Source organism: Orcinus orca, chromosome 5, assembly GCF_937001465.1.
Source record: "Orcinus orca chromosome 5, mOrcOrc1.1, whole genome shotgun sequence".
Lineage (NCBI taxonomy): Eukaryota > Metazoa > Chordata > Mammalia > Artiodactyla > Delphinidae > Orcinus > Orcinus orca.
This window is the reverse complement of record NC_064563.1, coordinates 96,063,392-96,084,811: the sequence shown is the minus strand read 5'-3', so window position 1 is coordinate 96,084,811 and position 21,420 is coordinate 96,063,392.

Sequence of the window (21,420 nt, the reverse complement as noted above, 5' to 3'; positions counted from 1 at the left end):
CTTTCCTTGGTGGCGCAGTGGTTGAGAGTCCGCCTGCCGATGCAGGGGACACGGGTTCGTGCCCCGGTCCGGGAAGATCCCACATGCCGTGGAGCGGCTGGGCCCGTGAGCCATGGCCGCTGAGCCTGCGCGTCCGGAGCCTGTGCTCTGCAACGGGAGAGGCCACAACAGTGAGAGGCCCGCGTACCGCAAAAAAAAAAAAAAAAAAAAAAAATAGCCGTATACAAGTCAAGAAATCTGCTCAACACTGATAGAATATTTTGGTTGATAATCTGTAATCACAGATAGTAAGCGTGACTGTTTCTAAATATAATCAACCACAGAATGAAAGGAAAGACCTAAGACCTAAGAAGACCTTAGAATAATATAAACTATGTTTTCCATTTTACAGAAACACAAACTGAGGCCAAGAAATATTATTTTGCACCAAAGAAGTTTGAGATTATGGTAGAATACCACCCTGATTTACTAACATATAATGCAAATCAGTTTTTACATCACAGGTTGCTAATTAAAAAAAAACAAGCTTCCCTGCAAAGTACAATCTCACATCCAATGCCAGCTTTGCAGAAAGAGTAGTTAACAGGCTGCTAAATATTCCCTCCTCTAGTGTGCATTATTGGACTGATAAAACATCTGAAGGCATGGAGCACAATCTGATGTGTGAATGTTGTGAGGCAGAGTCTTTCATTTTAATTACACTTATTCCTCAACCTTAACCCTATTTCTCAGAAAACTAGTCAAACTGTTTTTAAATCCACATCCTCAGGATTATGCTAATTTAGGTTTCTATTTTACGTATACAATCCATTTCTTTTTTTCTTTTTTTTTTTTTTTTCCGGTACGTGGGCCTCTCACTGTTGTGGCCTCTCCCATTGTGGAGCACAGGCTCCGGACGCACAGGCTCAGCGGCCATGGCTCACAGGCTCAGCCGCTCCGCGGCATGTGGGATCTTCCCGGACAGGGGCACGAACCGGTGTCCCCTGCATCGGCAGGCAGACTCTCAACCACTGCGCCACAAGGAAAGCCCAACCCATTTCTTAATATCAAAAAATAAAAACAAAATTCAGATTTTACCATCTTCTGTGTCAAAATAACAAGGTTATTATATCAAGTGACTTAAATTCCATGGATGAAAATAGGTTTCCCAGGGTATTATTTTATATTACTTTCAGTGGAATTTTCTGTATCATGATGCATGCTATAAAGACCTGCTCTTAGTAAGGTCACAAATAAAATATACAGTGGATTATTAAACACTCAAAGAAGGAACAATACACAAAGGTACTGCATATGGGAAATCAGCCAACAAATAAAATGTCAGCTCTGCCAGCAGCCAATACATGGATAAAGACAAGTGTTCACTAGGAGGAAAAGTAGTTCTGAATGATGATAATTGTGTAAAAATGCAATAATACAAGAGCCTTTTTCCAAATAAGAAATAGATGTGATTCGTCATGCTGTTTAGATTTAAAGCTATTTTTAGCACACTGCAGAAAAAGAAATATATTTCAAAAATGAAAGTGATCAACCATCAAGCGTATTTTCTGACATGAAAGTTTACACAAGAACTTTTTGGTAGTGAAGGATAAGCATTATGGTCTGGATTTTACTTTATGCCTAAAGAAAACTCATTTTGCTAAATCAGCAGTGAATGATGTTTGATTTGTCGCACTGTTACATTTTTTAAGTAAAATTAAATAATATTCATAATAAATTCTTCACATGAAAGGCTTTGAGATAGTAGAGCTTGTTTTATGTGTTATGAGAAAAAAAGACATACACGGTCAACATAAAAATAGCTCCTAGTATTAACAATATAATAACAATATAATTAACAATATAATCAATATAATAAAAGGTTATAATCATAATATTTCTTTTTTATTCCTTTACTTCATTTCTCATCCTCTTGTAGATATGTATTTATGTCTATTCATTTCAGACGGCTTATATAATATACAATTAATACCCATATAATTTTCAAAAACTCATATTATTTTATACCCAGTAAAGCCTAATTAACAGGATAAATATGTGAGATCCTTTATTAACCAAAGATTATTCTTCCACATTCTTCCTATGTAATTACTATAATAAAACAAATCTTATAAAATTGAAATAATACATGAAGGTATATATAACTAGGAGCATACTTAATTGCACAAATGCCAGAACACAGGCATGGTGGATTCAGGCTACTAGCGACCTTAATTAAAGAGAATTAAATTTAGTGCCCAAATATACAACTCAAGAAAAAAAAGGTAAAAATGAACATTCCAAGACTTTTTCTCACTCCTGAAACCAATGAAAGCAAAGGTTATTTTGATTCCTATTTGAACCAGACAGCTTAAATTTTGTTCATTAAACCACACTGAATATAATATTCCATTAGCTCTCTGACACCAAGGAGATTACATTGAGTTGGGTAGTTGAAATTTACTACAAAATAATATACAGGAGTTAATACTACTAATAAAAATGTTGCAACAAGTACTAAATACAGGTTACTGAGTTCATAGGAGAGTATACTCTCTTGGGCAGCTCATCATCTGCGGAGTCTGGAGACATGGTAGACTTAACCAGAGACTTCAAGATAGGAAAGCCTGGAGTAGAAAGAAAGGGTAGGAGAGCTCAAAGGGAACAAGCTGGGTTAGTGGAATATGAAGGAGCTTTGATTCTAGCCATTTGGTGACAGTAATTAGAGAACAATGAGGGAGATATGGTTTAAAAGATCATTTGGGTAGGAATGAGATTGGGTTAGTTCAATGCCTGATCACTAAAGGCTTGATGAACTCAACTGATGATTATTTCACCCTAAACCTGCATTTTGTACACAAATAGAAAATGGATCTAGAGATCTAAACATTTTTCATGTTTTTCCTTCTTAGTGGGGCTAAATTATTCAATGGCTACAGGATATAACAATTCTCAGCTATCACAACCAAGTTTCCTTCTAGTAACAGTGCATGTTCTTGCTTTTCTTCTCCACAGCACAAAGGGTTTCAAATCCCAGGACCATCTGCATTATTTAGAAAGAGATTTTCCTTTGTACAAGGTGACCAGGATAGCTTTGTCACTGCAATTCGTCATGCATTTTCTGCTTTCAGTACTTGGTCCCCACTGCACTGAAGTCCCAGCCCCCTGAGCTCAAAGCCTATCTTTAACACAAATGACAAGTTAATGATTAGTAAAAACACAAAGCAGGGGGTTAATGACCGGAGCTGAAATTATGGACTTCATTTCCATCAGTTCAGCAGAGTCTGAAACAGCCAAAGAAAGGAAAGAGGTCCTGCTAATGCAGCTGCTCCTAAGCATGAGGGCAGCTTAACATTAACTTCCAGTCAGCGATCCACAACTCTCGCGGGGAAACTCACCATTCTCCAGTTCATTGGGATGTGCTGCTCCCTGTGGACTCCAGACGGTTCCCTATTACTCAGATAGCAGCTGGGCGCCTGATAACAAGTTAGGTTTTCATTTACGAGATGCCTGGAAGATAACATAGGACAGAGCCCAGTAAAGATTTTTATTTGCATCTGTGAGGTGATTACAGCCTACTTCAGAAGATGAGCAGTGATTTGGAGCAGGGAGATGGCACCTTTCCATCTGTTCCCTTCTCTAGACCTCCTCAGAAACAGTTTATTTCTAATGGAATCCTGATCATACCACTCTCTTTCTTAAAACTATTAAATAGTTCACTATTGCTCTTAAGATAAAGACTGAGTTTCTTAATATGGTCTAGTCTCCTGCCTGGTCTGGCCCCAGCTGACCTCTCTAGTGTTAACCCACATTGAGATTCTCATTTCCATTCTCTGTACTCCAGTCAGAGTGTCCTTCTTTCAGCAGCTCCAGAGTACCTTGCTGGGTGCTGCCACAGGGCCTTTGCACATATTGTTCCAGCTTTCTGAAATGCCCTTCCCCTTTCTTCAGATATCTTAGCTCACATAGTCCTTAGGAAAGCTCTTCTCTGATCTCTCTGGTTAAATCAAATCAAATCCTTCCTAGAGATGCAATCAGAACACTGTACAACTCATTTACATACATTCGCATAACTAGCTTTTAATGACTGTTTCCCTCTCTAGATGGCAAGCTCTATGATATCAGGTGAGCTCTATGAAATCAAGTATTGCTCACCTTTGGATAACCAATCACCCAGTACATTGATAGGCAAATAGAGGACACTCATTAAATATTTGTGAAATGAAAGGATATATCAGGAGAAATAAAATCATAGCGATGAAAAGTGCTATACACACAGAGACATATATGTATGTGTATACAAAAACACACACACAGTGGTTTTACAATTATAGAATTTGTAGAACACTTTGAAGAATATTAGAACACAAAAATGAGGCTCAAGACTATAAAAGGACAGGTTAAAAAAAATAACAAGGAAGAAGAATTGAGTACAAAGAAAAAATATAGCAGTTAAAACCAGAATCATTGTACAAGATTCTTTTACATTAATCATATAGCCTATAATTTATATAAAATAAAATAATAAACTCATAGATTATTAAATTACACTGTTGTAGCTAAACCTGTGAAATGGAAATATCATCATGATACGAAGATTAAATGTACCCCATGCTTGAAGACTATGTTAAAAAAAAAAAAGAATATGTTAGCCTTCTTTGATAGAAGAAAGTAAAACTATGCTTTCTCCTGACTCTAGATAAATGCAAGAATTATTTCCACCTAAAATTCATAAGTGTTCTTACAGGTAGATAAGACACCAACACCACAGGTGATGATAACTCAAGGTTATGATCATAATCTCGGTCTTTTTTTTCTGCAGGGAAAGACTCATGACAGCTGTGTGCTAGCATAGAACAGGCATGTGCTGCATCTCAAACACCACTACTTTACTTTCTTCCTAGTGTCAAGGACAAATTTAACTTGTAGACCCTGCCCTCTTCACCACTAAGCTGACAGAATAAAAGGGCCAATTTCAAATGGATTTTCAGCTTTCAAAAATGAAAGCATATAAGATATAGTCTAAAAATTTTGACTTCAGAACATTGCTTCAAACTAACAATTAATATTTTTAAATGTCAAATCATTTTCTGCTTTTCACTTAACATAGACAGTTAACAGAATGGGAAAATCACCATTAAAATGTGTGCTCTGCAGTATCAGACATTCACAACATACTATAATGCAGGCATAGGCATTTATATAAATGTTAGTAGCAGTGGAAAAACAATTTGGGTTTATTAGGGCGAAATTGAGTTATATTTGCCAAATAAAAATAAGCATTTCCATTGATAAATTTTAATAAGGCTTAATTACTACCTGTATCATGTTATTGGGGATATATGTATAATTTTGATTCATATGTAGAGCACAGAGTTTTGCCACATCTAAACCACTGCTCCGCCAATTTCCAATAAAATTTTTTGTTTTAAAGTCACATCATCAGGCTATGTCACATCCCCTTCTTTCCTGAAGTTGACAACATCCTTAGCCACTTCAGCATTTTTACTACTTTCTTCCCCTCAACTTGTCAGGAGACTTTAGGGTCCCTGTTACAGAGTTTATGAGCCTGGATGTCTTTACCTTCATAAACCTAAGGCCCCTTCCCCCTACTCTGCACCAGGTTTTCATATCTATAGTCACATTTGAAATTGTTTCATCTCTAAACCTTAAAGAGCACTCTTCCTTTTTCCCAGTGTCCTCACTTCCGTATCTCACCCTGCCCATGTACTGACTTCAGAAATTCTTCAGTACTTCAAAATATCATTTTTTTCTTGCCTCTCTATAATCCCACTTTTAACTCCTATTCTTTCTCTAACTACCCCAAACTCCATACTTCCTAAACTCCGAACCAATCCATTTGTCCACTGTTTCTGGTTTGTGCCTTAGTGATCCTGGAGAAAATCCATTTGTTTGAGATAAGCAAAGATCCCGGGACCTCAACTTCAGCCTAGGAACACTTTAACACTGTTTCAGTTTTCTATTGCTGTGTAACAAAGTACTATAAGGTACTACAGCTAAAAACAATATCCATTTATTATCTCAAAGTTCTGAAGGTAAGAAAAGTTCAGGGCTTCCCTGGTGGCGCAGTGGTTGAGAGTCCACCTGCCGATGCAGGGGACACGGGTTCGTGCCCCGGTCCGGGAGGATCCCACATGCCGCGGAGCGGCTGGGCCTGTGAACCGTGGCCGCTGAGGCTGCGCGTCCGGAGCCTGTGCTCCGCAACAGGAGAGGCCACGGCAGTGAGAGGCCCGCGTACCACAAAAAAAAAAAAAAAAAAAAAAGAAAGAAAAAGTTCAGGCAGGCTTGGTTGAGTTCTCTACATGAAGTCTCATAAAGGTGAAATTAAGGTGATGACTAGGATGGGCTCTGATCTGGAGGCTCTGGAGGAAGAATTTTCTTCCACGTTCATTCAGATTGTTGGATGAACCCCACTCCTCACAGTTGTAGGACTGAGGTCCCCATTTACTTGCGGGCTGTTAGCTCAGGGCTGCTTGCAGCTATTAGAAGCCACCTGCATTTCTCATTATATGGCTCCCTCTATCTGCAAAGCCAGCCATGGCTTGTTGAATTCTTCTCATATTTCAAATCTTTGTGATTCTTCTGCACCAGACTAGTAAATACTCCAGTTTAAAAAGGCTCACCTTGGGCTTCCCTGGTGGCGCAGTGGTTGAGAGTCCGCCTGCCGATGCAGGGGACGCGGGTTCGTGCCCCGGTCCGGGAAGATCCCACATAACGCGGAGCGGCTGGGCCCGTGAGCCATGGCCGCTGAGCCTGCGCGTCCGGAGCCTGTGCTCCGCAACGGGAGAGGCCACAACAGTGAGAGGTCTGCGTACGAAAAGGTTCACCTTTTAAGGCCCATCCAGATAATCTCTGTATCTTAAAATCAACTGACTTAAGCTTTTAATTACATCTGCAACATTCCTTGACAGCAGTACCTAAATTAGTGCTGGACTGAGTGACCAGGGCACACTTACTATGCCTTGAGGGACCATATTTGGAATTCAGCCTACCACCATGGCTCCAGTTAGCTCGATCTGCTACGCTCCCAGACAGCTCTTCCAACCTTCTCAAGACCCCTATTCTACCACTGCTCTTCCTTACTCTCAGAACTAACCCTTCACCTCTCCTTTTTCTGTACAGAGAAATTAGAATGCAATAACTGAAAAGACTCCCATCAAAATTCTGGCCCAGTACTTGGTCCTAGAAAAATACATAAATTATTTTTTCAGGATTCAAAATATCCTGGCCCTCAACCAACCAAAGTTTTATCCCTTCATTTTCTCACTGAGTTCTAACACTCTACCTCTAAGCTATCTCTCAATTAAATGTTGTATCTTTCAGCATATACCACCTCTTCTTTATGAGTTTTTTCCTTTATTTCCTTTCTATGTATAAACATATGCAAGTTTCTCTCATATATATAAGGACAAATATAAAACAAAACATATCCTCTTTATTTCTTCACCCCTCTCCAGCTATTGTTCGTTTTCTCTCCCTCCTTTGTCTACATTCTCCATTTCAATATCTACATTACTGCCCAAATAAATTATTGCTTACTCTTTTTTAACATTAATTAATTAATTAATTTTTGGCTGTGTTGGGTCTTTGTTGCTGCACCTGGGCTTTCTCTAGTTGCGACGAGCGGAGGCTACTCTTTGTTGAGGTGCACGGGCTTCTCATTGTGGTGGCTTCTCTTGCTGAGGAGCACGGGCTCTAGGCGTGCAGGCTCAGTAGTTGTGGCGCACGGGCTTAGTTGCTCCGCGGCATGTGGGATCTTCCCGGACCAGGGATCAAACCCATGTCCCCTGCATTGGCAGGTGGATTCTTAGCCACTGCGCCACCAGGAAGTCCCTTTATTGCTTATTCTACTATAATTTCACTGCTGCCTGGATCATTTTACCTGCACCCAGGACATTTCACCCAGTGAAACAGTTCTTTATAAAGCTGTTAATGCCCTTTTAGTACCACAGCTAATGGCTGCCCTTCAATACATTCATGTAAGACTTCTCTATGACACTTGAAAATATTGATTATTCCTTGCTTTCTGAAATGCTCTTTTCTATAGTTTCTAGGATAGAGCTTGCTACTGACTTTCTTCTTTCCACTCTGGAGAGGCATCCAACAAAACAAATAATGAGGGTTAAGGATACAATCTGACAGGTTAGAGATGTCTCCTAGTGAATATACTCATAACGTATCTCTTTTTTTAGTTTATGCTGATATAAAACTTGGAATGTTTATAGTATCAAAGATAAAATTAAACACCATCTTTTGCAGTTAACAAAGCTAATTTCCTATATGATTATGTTTCCCATTTGATCAAATTTCAGACTTTCATTTTTTTCTACGTCTTCTGGATGTTTAATTGTGATGATGCTACAATGTAGAGAACGTGATATCATGCAAGGCACATTATGATTGGGTAATAGGGACCCAGGACCCTGTCTCTGAATCTTTATTGTTGTGCCTCTGGTCAGGCCATTCTTACTTGGTTATTTTCATGGGCAACTCTTCAGCATTTTCTGTCATTGTTACTAAATGTGCTTTCCTAGGCCCTCATCTCTTTTTGCCTGAAAACGATTTTGTAAGATGATCTCTCTCACTTCCATGGGTTTTAACTACTCCTATATCATTGAAATTTCCAATATCTGTAGCTCTCTCTTGAGTTCAAAATCCCTATAATTCATACTCACACTAAACACATTCATACAAATATTCCATACATGACTACAAATTAAAAAGCCTTGAAGTTGAATGTTATCTCCTCTTGATCCTGTGGTCTCTCTTTCCGTGAAAGGCACTCCTATCTATGTAGTTTACCAAGCTACAGACCCAGAAAGATATCTCTGGTTCCTCTGCCTTATCACCTGGATCACCCCAATCACCAAGTCCTATTGATTCTTACCCTTAAATAGCACCCAGATTCATCTTCTCCTCTCTGTTTGCACTGCCCCTGAATTGATCTGGACCTTCATCATTTCTGGCCCTGGTTGCCATTACTTGTCATCACTGGTCTCATCCCCAGGACTCTCCAATCAAGTCTCCTCTCAGACACTAAAGGACTGTTTCCAAAGTACAATCTTCTCAGGTCACTCATTTTCTTAAAAATGCTCAGTATTTCTTGAAGGGCCTTCAAGGTAAGCCCTACATTTGTAGCCAACATCTACAGCCCATCTTGATGTGCCCCATGACTATGATCCAGTCTCATCCTTCACGAGGCCCTCCCTCAGGAATACTCCTGTCACACTTACAGTAACTTATAGAGAAAGACATAGCATTCTCCTACACTTCTGTGCTCTTTCACACATTGCTCCCTTTGGAGGCTAAACTGTACTCTCTCTTTAAGACTCCATAGCATTTGACACATTTGGTCTCTTCTTCTCTTGCCTTTTGGGACACCACACTTTATTTTCCTCTTGGTATTTACCACTATGTGATATTCTAGGACACATGTGTAGTTTTATTTGTTTATTGTTTACCTCTCCCACCAGAATTTTTAATCCATGAAGGCAGAAGATTTAATTTGTTCATTAATCTAAGCTCAATGTCTAGAATACTGCCTGGGACATAGTAATAGGTGACCCACAAATATTTGTTGAATAAATTAATCAATCTTCATAAATTTCAGTCTGGCTCTGCCACTTAACAACATGTGACTTTAGGTAAGTTATTTGACCTCTTTGTGCTTCACTTCTGCACACTGGAGCTAATGACTGTACCTACCTCATTGCATTGTTGTGAGCATCACAAGAATTGAGTTAATACATATAAGTGCACATATTAGTGCTCATTAACAGCCATCAGTCATGACCTTTTCAATGCCTTCTATGACTCTCTTCACCCCCTCCCCCTTCTTCCTCCCAGAAATATAGGGCACACAGACAGGAGTGTAAGGAAGAGGGCAATGAATTAGAGGAGTGTATCTGTCTCCGGAAACCAGTCTATACTGTTTAGCTGAGAAGCCAGGGTAGAGTTTCAGAACACTTCAGATTCTCAATAATGTCTAAGTTTTCACAAGTCCTAGGATAGAGATTCAGAAACAGAAATGGTCATGTTCTCTCTACCCTAGATATCATTCAGCTCCATTAGTTAACTTCTAATTAGCTTCACACCTATGATCTCCATCCAAGTATGGTCCTTGTAGAAATCCTGAAGTGGATCCTTTTGTTGTTTGACATCCTCCCCTCACCTCCTCTGTCTGTGCTCTATTCCTGCTCTACCTTCCCCCAGACACCAGCCTTGAGGAGCGTTCCCCAGGAATTAGCTGTCATGGTTGGAAAGAACTGGATAACTTAATTTTAGCTAAGATGTGTATTGATAATGATTTAAGATGTTTCTACTCTTACTGATGTTTGTATTTGAATGTAGAACTTTAAAGACCAAAAATCTTTCAAGTATCAAAAGACTCATAATGGAATATTATGCAATCTTTAAAATAATGTTATAGAAGATTTAATGGCAATGAAAAAAGTTCATAATGTATTGCTAAGGGAAAATTGTAAGTTTCAGAAAGAATATGTACAGTGTAATTGTTTCTACCTTTTCTTTAAATACAACTTATATAAGTGTTTAACTGAAATATCTAGGAATTGACTAGGTCAGATAATTAATATTTCCCTCATTAAAGTATTTTAATCCCAAAGAACTCATTTAACAAAGATACTCTAGCACAAAAGAAAATGTGCGTACATTTTAGGAAAACTTTTAATATAAATACAATGAAAAACAACTGAAAATGTATTACAATACATACTTGTCATCAGTCTGTATTAGTCAAAATCATCTGGTTGTACCTGAACATTTTATTTAGTGATATAAACACAAAGCACTCATTTTTTGAAAAAGGGGTAAATTACCAAAGGTCAAAAAAAGACCTTAATAAATGGAGCAAGTGAATGGAAAAGCTCATAAGAGGAAAACATGAAATTCTCTCAAAATTAATCTACAAGGTCAATATGCTTACAACTAGTATCACAACTATATTTTTCATGAAACATGACAAACTCCATTGCAATTCATATTGATGAATAAATGTCCAAAAATAGCTAATATAATTCTGAAAAAATAAAGAGGGGAGCTTGCCCTATCGTATTTCAAAAATTATTGTTAAACTAAAGGAATACACCAATGTAACCATTTCATTTTTCAAAATAATTATTTTCCTATGGTGGAATGTAAGAATAATTGACACATGGAAAATGGAAGGTGACAAATCTCTGTATACCCCTTTTTATTACACATTATGACTAAAGCATGCTTCATTTCATTCCAAATGCCTGAACTATTAACAAATATTTATATTATTGGTTTGGGGCCTGTCCCTATACTTGCCTGTATCTTCCAATAACTTGGAGACTATTTGGGAATCTGAGAAATTCACTTGAAAGTGCTTAAATCCAAATATATGAACAACAACAACAAAAGAACTGATTTACCTAATTTTGAAGAAACCAAAAAAAAATTAGTGTTTAAGCGTATTCAGCTTTTATTATACTCTCCTTATTTCCCAAATATAATGTACTTTTTGAGGGTGCCTTAACTGCTTTTTGGCTAAGGGCATTCCTTTAATGCGGCCACTACCAAAATCCTGGACAAGATGTCTCCCAACCTCCTCCACAACTGGCTGCAATTGCGCTACTCTTACCTGAAGCCCACATCTTATTATCACCCTGGGCTGTGTCCCCAGGGAGATCTGATGGCAAGTGGGAAAGGAAAGGGGAAGGGAGGTCAATGTCTCAGTATCCCTCCGCTTTCCATCTCTTCACCCCTCCACCACTTTGCTCCATAGACACAGGACTTCTAGGCAGCACTTGAAGCTCACCCATTTTCTTCATCCCATTTCCTTATCACCTTCACTCTGACTTGCTTTTCTTTATGAAAACGTTCCAAGGGTCTAAATACCTTTTTTCTCTGAGAAGAAGAATTTTACTTTGTTTCTTTGTGTACTGTAGGTATGAGATCTACGTGAAAAATAGAGAAGAGTTAAGAGTCACACAGGAGGCCTTTTTACTGTTTGTATGTTTTGCATTTTTTCCTAGCAGTAAAATAAACACAATAAAAGAATAAAGCTAAGAAAACCTCTAAAAAGTATTCTTTCACTTTATTCTAGAGTGTTCTCTTTTCATTTGTGAAGGAAGAGTCAGGAAAAGGTTTATGAAATTGTATTCAGAAAGGAGAAAACCTCTCATTGGAAGCTACAGGTAGAGACAGAGGCACATTATCTTATATTTTTGGAGGTGGAAAACGAGTCAAAGGAAATATTAGAGCAGTTATACCATGAACGGTAACATGCACAAAGTCTCTCTTCATATTTGAATTTAGTTTTCTCGGAAATGTGACCTGGTAGAAACTCTCAAATGAATTGATTCAGGCACAAACAATATTAATAGTACTATTCTTCCATTTCATGCGAATATTGATTTTTTCCCATAGATTAACTATGGAAACAGAAAGAATTATTATGGAAAATGCTTTGTTGACAATATCATATTTGGGAATGGGTGGTAGAGACAGGATATTATCCTGCTTAACATCACGGAAATGGAAAGCATTTTACTTTTTGTTTCTGGTAGAATTATCTACAATACTACTTGAATTATATTGTTTTCTTATTTTTTCACCTGAAAAAATTCCCTGTCAAACTGTTTATATGTATCTGTAATTGTTAGTTATTTGTACCTATGCCATACTCTCTACTTCATTTCTATTGCTAGGATTACAGTACCATGTCTCCTATCAAAGGGCAAGACAACCAATTGTGTGCTAGACTTTATTCCCTTTTCCCTTCTCTAACAACTCTATCTTTTTCAGTTATCAATTTATCTCTCACTGTGGGGATTGTTCCCATGAGCATACACATATTTCCTGGTTACTCTTCTATTAAAACATGCACGCGTGCACGCACACATGCATGCACACACACAGACACTCACACGCCCTTGGCTTCATCCAATTGTTGTTCCATTTTTCTATACACTGTTACAGCAAAACTTACTTCACCTCCCAGTTTTATATCTCACCATATCCCCAACTCACTACATTAAAGTTTCTACTTCCAACACTTGAGAAAATCCCCAAAGACTTCCATGTTGCCAAATCTAATGGTCACATTTCTATCTTCATCTTAACCAATCTCTTGTCAAAATTTTATAGACTTGACCCTCTTTTTTCTATTTTAGAATCTTTCAATACCTGGCTTCAGTGACATCTTATTCCTGCTTTTCCTTCTCTAATCTCTCTAATCACTTCTTCCCAGGGTCCTTTGCTGGAGCTTCTACCCCCTCTGTCTGACTTCGGTTTGTGAAGTGGCCAAGGTTCCATGATGTACACCCTTCTCTTCTTTGGCCAATCTATTTCTAAAGCTTATCAAGTCCTATGACCTTAAATACAATTTATATTCTTGATAATGTCAATATAGTATTTCTAACACTAATCTTTCCTGAGAATGCCAGATTAAAATATCCAGCTGCCTACTTAAAATCTTGAAATTGTCATCCAATTCAGTGCATCTCCAACTTTCTGTGGCAAAAATAAATAAATTTAAAAAGGTATTTAAAAAAATTTCCAGTTCATCATAGACTAATAATTTTGTAGAGGTCAATAAAAATAATTATTAGAATAATAAAGAAAAAGCACATTAAAAAATATAAGCTCCGGGGCTTCCCTGGTGGCACAGTGGTTGAGAGTCCGCCTGCCGATGCAGGAGACACGGGTTCGTGCCCCGGTCCGGGAAGATCCCACATGCCGCGGAGTGGTTGGGCCCGTGAGCCATGGCCGCTGAGCCTGCGCGTCTGGAGCCTGTGCTCCGCAATGGGAGGGGCCACAATAGTGAGAGGCCTGCGTACCGCAAAAAAAAAAAAAAAAAAAAATATATATATATATATATATATATAAGCTCCCCTTTTTTCATTGATATAATGACCTAAAGTTACATTTCAATAAGTATAAATAGAACAAGAAAAGCATAGGAAAAAAGAATTACAAAAACTGCATATGGTATTTAGCAAATGTGTGCATATATATTATTAATAGACAATTGCTTCAACACAATTTTTTTTTATTCTGAAATCATCATAATAAAAAATTAAGAGTGAAATAGTGATTCCCCATATTAAATTTTCTACTAGTAGGCTTTGAACAAGCAACAAGTATACCAATATTTAAAGTTTTTATCTTGACAAATGAGCTTGCTTCTTAGAGGATATTTACCTTTAACTTTTATTAAAAATAATTAAAAATATTTATAATAATAATTATAAAAATAGTGATGATATAGTTTCAAAATTCATCTTCAGTCAGTAGACAATTACAATAATTTATCCTATAAAGTTATAACAATATTTAAATTCTTCTGGAAAAAAATGGATTTCAAATTTGTACATTTCTAGGTTACAATGAACAAACTAACTTTAAATTATCACGTGTTGTAATGTGTTCTTACAGTGTATAACTAGTGTGTAGCTGGTGATCCATGCAACTCACCATGTGAAGTTGACAGCAGAAAAATCGGTCAACACAGTTAAATGTGACAACTTTATTTACCACAAGCTTGGATATCACAGCTCTATCAAGTTGCTATAAACATTTCTAAATTCTTACTCCTAATTTCTGTACTTATCCTGTCACTAACTAATAAATAATTCATGGGCCAGTTTTGATGTAATTCATACCTCAAAGTTAATTCAGCCAAAAAGGAACTCATGATTTACCAAACCACAGTAACTTTTATCTCTATCTTCCCCATTTATTAAGTAGTATCATCACCCACCCAGTTGAAAATTGTTAACATGAAAATTATAGGTTTTTTTTTTCTTCTTTTTAAAGCCAAAATTACAAGAAGTAGCATGCCTTTGGGAGAGACATTAAAGAACCGAGGATCGGCAAACCATGCATCTCATAAAGACAGTAGCTACAGTAATATTCTTTTATCATACAGCTCTTATGGAAAGTCCTATTTTCCGAATAATATACTATATTTGTTTCCTATTGCTGCTGTAACAAATTACCACAAACTTAGTATCTCAGAACACCACAAATTTAGTATTTTATAGTTCTGAGGTCAAAAGTCCAAAATGGATCTTACTGGTCTAAAATCAAGGGCTTAACAGGGCTGCAGTCTTTCTGAAGACTTTAGGGTAGACTTGGTTTCCCTGTTCTTTCCATCTTCTAGAGGCCACTTGGCTTATGTTTCCTTCTTCCATCTTCAAAGCATCTTACAGCATCTTCAGTTCTCTCTCTACCTCTGATTTGGTTGTCACATCATGTCTCTCTTTGACTCTCTTGTATCTCTCTTATAAGGACCTTGTGATTACATTGGTCCTACCCAGATAATCCAGCATAATCTCTTCATCTCAGTATCCTTAATTTAATCACATCTGCAAAGTCTCATTTGTCATGTAAAGTAACATATTCACAGGCTCTGGGGATAAGAACATGAACATCTTTGGGGTCATTACTCCATCTACTGCACATATTTTAACTAAAACTACATGAAAGCCTGCCCACAAAAATCCACCAATAATTTAGCACCTGAAGAAAGAGGAAAAAGTCAGAAAATTCACACTTTGGTGAATTCTCTATTAAAATCAGGGAGACTCAAACATTTTTGTTTTTAATGTATATATCAGTTTTTACTAAGTGTTTTGATAGCAATGCTCAGTTTTTTAAAAGTTTTTCTATAATAATTTATAATGTAATTACTTCAATGTGAAGGTACAACAATGTGCATTGAAATAAAAATAAAGTCAATTAGCCTGCTAATTCTGAATAACTCTACAGAAAAACTTTAACAAACTAAAGGCAAATATTCAAGATAAAATAGATCTGTTCCCATACATCCAAAAAGAGAGTGCAAGTACCATATTTTATATTTTGGAAACATATGAGCTTGAAAACATGAACTCTATTTCCAGTAAAATTTATTTCACTGTCACTGAAACTCATGAGTTATATTGGATGCTGGAAATATGATCTGTGGAGTGGGCATGGTTAACTGGTCTTGCAGAGAATCATTTACTTTTTGGAGCTTTACAAATAAATTGGTTCACTTTCAGGTCCTCATATCTAAGTTTCTTTACACTACCAGAAGCAGCTGGAATGCCCCTCCCACTAAGTTTCTGGCGACTGATACAAATCAAAGAACCCCAGAAGTTGGGTTGCTACTGCCTCTGAAGCAATCTGCCATGAAAATCAGAAGGGGACCAGCTAGGAATTATTCTTGATTTTATTCCCCCACCCAAACTGTCAACATTCTATTTCTAAATCTTACTGAGATCCTGAGTCCATCTATTTTTCTCCGTTTCTACTGTTACTTTTCTTTTTTTTTCCTTAATACTCCGTGATTTCTTTTTTCTTTTTTTAAATATTTATTTATTTGGTTGCGCCGGGTCTTAGTTGCAGCATGTATGTGGGATCTAGTTCCCTAACCAGGGATCGAACCCAGGCCCCCAGCATTGGGAGCGTGGAGTCTTATCCACTGTGCCACGAAGGAAGTCCCCTACTGTTAATTTTCTTGTGAAATCATCATTATTCCTGACATGGATTACTGCAATAGCCTCTTACTGGTCACCCTCCTTCTATGTTTGCCTTTTTATAAACCATTCTGGATACATAGTACCTGATTAAGCTTTAAAAAAAGCAAGTCAAGCACAAAACTGTAAAACTCCCAGAAAATAACATAAGAGAAAATCTAGATGACCTTAGATATGATGATGACTTTTTAGATACAATACCAAAACCATGACACATGAAAGAAATCACTGATAAACTGGACTTCATTAAAATTAAAAATTTCTGCTCTGCAAAAGCAACTTCAAGAAAATGAGAATACAAGCCACAGACGGGCAATAAACATTTGCAAAGAAATATCCAAGAAGGACTTTTTTGAAAATATACACAAACTTCCTAAAATTCAACAATAAGAAAATAAAAAGGCTGATTAAAAAATGGGCAGGGCTTCCCTGGTGGCGCAGTGATGGAGAGTCCGCCTGCCGATGCAGGGGACGCGGGTTCGTGCCCCGGTCCGGGAAGATCCCACATGCCGCGGAGAGGCTAGTCCCGTGAGCCATGGCTGCTGAGCCTGCACGTCCGGAGCCTGTGCTCCACAACACAGAGAGGCGTACCGCAAAAAAATAAATAAATAAATAAAAATTAAAAATGGGCAAAGACCAGAATGGATACCTCACCAAAGAAGATATACAGATGGCAAACAAGCATATGAAAAGATGTTCCACATCATATGTCACTAGGGAACTGCAAATTAAAACAAAAATCAGATGCTACTGCACAACTATTCGAATGACCAAAATCCAAAACACTGACAACACCAAAGGCTAGAGAAAATGTGGAGCAAGAGGAACTCTCATTCATTGCTGGTGGGAATGCAAAATGGTACAGATACTTTGGAAGACAGTTTGGCAGTTTCTACGAACCAAACATAATTCATACCACAAAATCTAGCAATTATTGCTCCTTGATATTTGCCCAAATAAACTGAAAACATATGTCCACACAGAGGCCCGTACACAAATTTTTTTAGCAGTTTTTTCATAACGGTCATAACTTGGAAGCAAATGAGATGTCCTTCGGTAGGTGAATGGATGAATAAACTAAGGGAAATCCAGACAATGTAATATTATTCATTGCTAAAAGTGAGCTATCAAACCAAGACAAGACATGAAAGAAACTTAAAAGACATACTATTAAGCGAAAGAAGCCAATCTGCAAAGGCAATATACTGTATGATTATAACTATATGACATTCTGAAACAGGCAAAACTATGGAGACAGTAGAAGATTACTGATTGTCAGGAACTGGAGAGGAAGAAGGGATGAACTGATGGGGCACAGAGGATTTTTAGGGCAGTGAAACTATTCCGTATGATACTATAATGGTGGATACATGTCATTATACATTTGACAAAATCCATAGAATCTATAACATCAGGAGTGAACCCTAATGTAAACTATAGACTCTGGGTGATAATAATGTGTCAACGTAGGTTCACTGATTTTAACAAATGCATCACTCTGGTGAGGGATATTGGTAGTTGGGGAGGCTGTGCATGTATGAGGGGAGGAGATATATGGGAACTCTGTACTTTACACTCAATTTTGCTGTGAATGTAAAACTGCTCTAAAAAATGAAGTCAATTATTTTAAAAACAGCAACAATAAATGTTTTTAATTACAAAAATTTTTTTTAATTAAAATAAGATAAACTAGTAAAATAAAATGTATAAGAAAAAAAATTAGGGGAAATAAAATAATAATTTGAAAACCAAAATAGTAAAACTAAACAAATAAGGAAAAAATAAATCAAATCATGTTACTCCCTTCTTTAAACTCCTCCTTACCACCTACTCCCCAGGCCTCAGAAAGCATTCCCATTGCACTGAAAATAAAATCTAAATTTTTCTGGTTTGCAGGACCCCACGTGATTTAACCTATGCTTAATTCTCCCCTTCTTTCAGGGACTCCAGTCATATTGCCTTAATTTTCTTTATGGCTCAAGGCAAAGTCATGTGGAAATCAATGAAGACCACTGGAATGAAAAGAGAGTGTGCATTCATAGCTAAAAAGGGAGTCAGTCACCATTAATTGCATTTGGCAGAAACTCAAAGGCAGTCAGGGCAGTGGGAAAGCTTTATAGTGAACAAAAGGCAAAGCTTCAGGTGTGCTCTCATTGAAAGTTGCTGGCATGGGGAAGCTGTAAGGGGGCTAAATAGAAGCAGAGTCTCTTATGTAACTGGTGAACACATTTGGCTACCTCTTGGTCTTGAACTGGAAACAGAGGCAAAAGTAGGGAACCTGGTTTGGCTTCTGGGACTGTTGCCGCAGACATGGGTTAGAGTTATATTGCCATATATGATCTGGCCATTGTCTGTTTCTATATTCAGTCTCTCAGTCATTCCAACTGGTGCTTGTCTTTGTAACTGGTGAAGCCTCTGTCTGGAATGCTCTTTCCTTAATCATCATACAGGAACGTTAATGCCTTCTAGACTATGATATGACACAACATAGAGCTGTGCTTTTGGATAGCTCCACCCTGACTTTAGATATTATCTTAAACATCATCTACTCAAAGATATCCTCTTTGACCATATATCAGCACGTCAGTTCATTTTAATTTCTGTATTTTCTCCTATTTATCTTCTTTTTATTTCATTTATTTATTGAGCCTATTCTGCTTAAATACATATATACTTTGACAGAAGGAATTTTGCTTATCATCAATACCTATAATAATGCCTGGCATATAACAGCTATTCAATAATATATTTTGGGGCTTCCCTGGTGGTGCAGTGGTTGAGAGTCCGCCTGCCGATGCAGGGGACACGGGTTTGCGCCCCGGTCTGGGAGGATCACACATGCCGCGGAGCGGCTGGGCCCGTGAGCCATGGCCGCTGAGCCTGCGCGTCCGGAGCCTGTGCTCCGCAACGGGAGAGGCCACAACAGTGAGAGGCCTGCATATTGCAAAAAAACAAAAAACAAACAAAAAAGGAATGTATTTTGAAAGAATAAGTGAATGAATGAATATTATAAAATATTCAACTGAGCTGACATCTAGGTTCTGTGTACAACTATGTGTGGCCAATTTAAGGAAATATTTATATGTATAAAAATAAAGTATAATTCCATTTTCATATTTATAATCTTCATAAGACTTTTACGTTTTATTTTTCTCCTGGGCTCAGAAAAAAACATTTTTCTATTTACACTTTTATCATCTTACTTCACTTAGACTTTCTCACAAACTTTTATCTCTGCTTATTCTGCTGTTGGGTGATACTTCTTATTTCTGTTCCTCATATCTTTCTCATCAGTAATAGTTATAAATCCTGACAATTTACCTGTTTCTGAAAATTTATTTAAATAACCAAGAGAAACTGATATTTATTGTTCTATGAACAGTGATTTGAGTAGCCCAGATATTTAAACTCTGTCTTGCAATTAGAGTTAACACCTTTTTCCGTTTTCTTTTTTCCCATTTGTTTAATAAAAGCTGATCTACAACTTGTTATGAAAACTGGTCAGTGGGGAAGAGATACAAAAATGTGCCTAAAGAATTATATCAATTTATCTCTTAAAAGAGAATTAACTGGTATATGAAGAAAGATGTAAAAGATGGATGAATGAAGAATTAGATACTTAATTGTGGTCAGAAATATTGAGAAAAAGAACCGAGGATTGAATCAAGAGTGAATAGCTGTAGATATTGACAGTTTCTTAGACTGTGTATTGCTATTATAAAACATGAATGATAATGTGATTACTTATTTGGCAGCTACGAAACCAATTCATTATTTAACCTAAGATCATAGAAAAATAATAAGAAAACATTTTCAGATTTTTATCATAATCAGACCTCTCTAGTTCCATATTTCTCTGGGGTTTTCCTTCTTTTCTAATTGTGTCGGAACTTTTGATTTTGGACTGTGCAACACACTGAAAATTTTAACATCCTTTTTCTCTTACTCTTTTCTTCAAGAATAGTCTTAGAGATGTTTTCAAACCACATAAATCGAAGACCCTGAATAAAATCTACCTCACAACTTCTCTTCGATCCTATTTCCTTTGCCCTCAAATGCTCTGTCCATTTCAGAAAATAAATGGGGTTTCAACTTTGCATTGCACTTTTCCAGTATGACTTTCAAAGCCATTTAAATAACCCTGTCCATTTCACTAAAAGTGATTGTGCCCTGGTTTTTTTCCCTTTCTCAGTTATTAAACATTCTGAATTATTACATTTTTTTGTGGGTTGATCTTAATTTCGGATATAGCCTCACTTGTGAAAATAGTGAAAATCCTAAACTTTTTAGGGAATAAGGAATAAAGATTCCAGCCTTGAAGGGTCTTGAGGTTTTCAGCATCATAATAATTTCTAACTTCTTAATATACTGTAGTTAATTAAATCATCAACTAGACATATCCTGTTTATTGTTCTTTTAGATTAAAGGAGATTAAAGCAGAAAGGAAACACAACTTAATTGGCCTTCGATAAGCTGTTTTACTGTTACTACAACAGTTCTCTTGAACCATTTTGCACCCTTGGTGAATGCCACCTCTATGAACTCTTTGCCAAAGTCAAAGAGGGGTTATCCTTGATTCCTCCATCTGCCTCACTTCCCAAAATCAATTAATCCACAAACCACATAAAGTTTAATTCCTCTATAAAGATCACAGTCACTCCCCAATCTAGGTCCCTTTGTCTTTTTCTCAGATTTTGGCAAAAGATTCCCAAATGGTCTTCTATCCAAGTTTGTTTCCTTCTAATTTGTTCTCCACATTGCAGCCTATGACATTCCTATTTAAAACCCTCCAATGACTTCTCAATGATGTTAGGATAGAGATGAGATATATCTGTTTCTGTACTTTATGTATGTCTGTGATTTATACAAAAAGAGAGTGAGATTGTTTTCATCTCTCAAGAACCAATTT